Raw genomic sequence first — 2,652 nt, 5'->3', positions numbered from 1 at the left:
GAGATAATACAGAACGATAGTCACAAGTTGGTAGGACAAGGGCATCACCTGGGAGGTTGGTGACGTTGAACAATTAGTTGAGCCCATTAAAAAAGTCTCACCTCTACCAGAAGCTGTTTGGAAGTGGAACAATAAGTTGTGCATTGGACGGAATTCAGATTTCGGAACTTGTTTGTACGCTCGTTTTTTACATTTTTCTTTATTGCTCTTTTTGTCGCATAGAGCGGTTGTGTCTCTTGCACGGTTTGTACTAAATAGGTTGCACAGATACAACCCAGTAATTGGTTTATTCCTTTTTCTCACATTTTTTTTCTTGTTTTCAATGATGTACATGTTCTTTTGGCCAAAGAGGCTGATCTAGATTTGCTGCACATAATTCAAGCTACAATTCTTGTACACTACTATTTGGGAAGTAGAAATAAGATTCTGATGTCAGGAAATAGATTTTCATATTTTTTATGTTTTACTTTTAGTATATAGAACACCCTATAGAACATATTCCCGCTACTGCTATTTGTGTGACACAAGACTATTGTACTCTCCTTTGTACTACTGTTTCTTTGTGCTTCTTCTAGTCTGGATTCATGTTTTAGTTGCACACATTTATAGCAAAAATTGGCTTTGGATTCATGTTTAGTTGCACAAATATATGTATATTTTTGCACAGACAACACACATCCATGTCGGTGTGTGTTGGTTGCACACATTTACAGCAAAAGTTGGCTTTTAAAATCCATGATTAGTTTGCACATCTCTTTTCTAGTCTTGGCTGTTTGGTTGCACACATAGCAGGAAAAGTTGGTTTTGGATCCATGTTTTAGTTGGCACAAATATAGGCTTCTATTTGTACACATGGCATAAAAAGGTTTCTTATGATCCTTCCCCTGATTTTCAGTATGAGTAAATAGGCTATACAATATGTTTTTATGGTGTTTTTGTCTATGTGTTTTCTTATGATCCTTCTCCTGATTTTCTTTTGTGTCATGTATGTAGGGAGATGATGGTGATCAATACCGTCTTGTAAAGCGTCAAAGACGGAAAGCGAAAGCCACAACACCCGATGTAGGCGGTTCCTCATCTACAACAGTTGTTGAGGTACAAAGTGCCAACCAATCCTGATTCAGTGCCAACCAATCCTGATTCAGTGCCATCTCAACATGTCAGCATTGCATGTAGGAAATCGGCAACCCGAGCACCTACTGTGGCAACTCCAACACCTAGTGAGCCAGCTGCAGGTCAACACATGCATAATGCATCATCTGATGGGCCAACGCCCGCAACTAGTGAGGGAAACACACTTTCATCTGTGCCAGCTCCAGTAATCACTCTGCCAAGTACAATATCAAGTGAGGCAACTGTAACTCCAGATGTGCCACCCCCAATAGCCAATGTGCCACCTGAAGGTCAAACTGTGCCAACTGCAGGGCATATGTTGGATGTTGGTGTGAACAATCTTTTGTGCCTATTTTGTATCTATTTTCATCGGATGTTGGTGTGAACAATCTTTTATGCACGCTGTGTGCCTACAGGTGGCTGCTGCAACTTGTCTAGTTGCACGAAAGCAGTATATAGTTGCACCAACTTGTTTACTTTTTTTGGCACATAGTGTTGCTACAATTGGCTGCTGTAACTTGATTGGTTGCACAAAAGCAGCATATTGGTTGCACAGATTCTATGCCAACCCCCTACATAATCCATGTGATTTCTGTACCAAATTCATGAATCAAAGGTTCGTTCAAGAAAACCAGCTAGAGGACAAGTCTGCAAGTCATGTCAAGGGAGGAAGCAAAGCAGAGGAAGGGGAATTCTCTCCTGGAGTTCTCTCCTCCTGGTACGTTTGTCCTTCTTGTTTGCTCCTTTTTGTTTGGCTTTTTCTTGATGTTTTCCTGGTTCTTTTTCCCTTTCTCCCTCTCTTCCCCTCTTCTGTTCTTAATTTTTGGAGCCGCCATGGATTTTCCTGGCGATGGAGGTTTCACCATGGCGAATCCTTCTTTCATGGGGAAGAAGTAGATGGCGTGGGGGTAGTTAGAGGGGAGATTCAGGTGTGGAGGTACAAAGGCGGGGGCGGGTGGTTGGGTTCACGTGATCCCCACGGCCAGCTGTCGCACGCGGGCACCATGGTTGGTAGTTGATGTTTCGCGCGCGGGAGGATTGGAGACTTTCCTTTTTGACCACGCGCCCCGACCAGGTCTTTCCTTTTATGTCAGCCGCTCGGTAACCCTCCCAAGCGCCCGGGCGCCAGCTAGACGCGTCCAACATATATAGACGCGTTTTAGTGTGTTTGTTCACTCATTTCATTCTGTGTGTAGTCCATATTAAAATATCCAAAGCATGTGGGTAGTATTATGATAATAGTCCGCATGTGGTAACGACAGATTTTTGGATTTGTCATCTCTCAGGACAAGGCCTCTTGGACAGTGCTTCACATTCCTCAATGAATTGGAAGCGCTCGTTTTTCGAAAAGGAGGGACTCCCCGGCCTCTGCATCAGAACGATGCATACGGCCATATTTATATAATAAAAAAGTTCAACAAGGTCTTATAGTCTGAAAATAAAATAGCGGCAAGCTCACAAAGAGCCACAACGCCAAGAAACAAAAGGCCCAAAAGCCACAACCGGCTGGTATAACAAAGATAGGTAAACTAATTGCTT

At 42.8% G+C, this 2,652-nt stretch overlaps 1 long non-coding RNA gene across 1 annotated transcript in view; it reads left to right on the top strand.

Moving 5' to 3' along the window:
- The window catches only part of LOC119317479, a 5,586-nt gene extending 3,898 nt beyond the window's left edge, over window positions 1–1,688 (top strand). The window contains exons 2-3 of the long non-coding RNA XR_005153646.1: window positions 994–1,095; window positions 1,177–1,688. This is a non-coding gene — a long non-coding RNA (uncharacterized LOC119317479). The remainder of the gene's footprint in view (window positions 1–993; window positions 1,096–1,176) is intronic.
- The last annotated feature ends 964 nt before the right edge of the window (window positions 1,689–2,652 follow it).

The sequence above is a fragment of the Triticum dicoccoides genome, chromosome 6A, assembly GCF_002162155.2.
Source record: "Triticum dicoccoides isolate Atlit2015 ecotype Zavitan chromosome 6A, WEW_v2.0, whole genome shotgun sequence".
Taxonomy (NCBI): Eukaryota; Viridiplantae; Streptophyta; class Magnoliopsida; order Poales; family Poaceae; genus Triticum; species Triticum dicoccoides.
The sequence above is the reverse complement of the archived record's forward strand: the minus strand, read 5'-3'. Positions and strand labels throughout refer to the sequence as shown.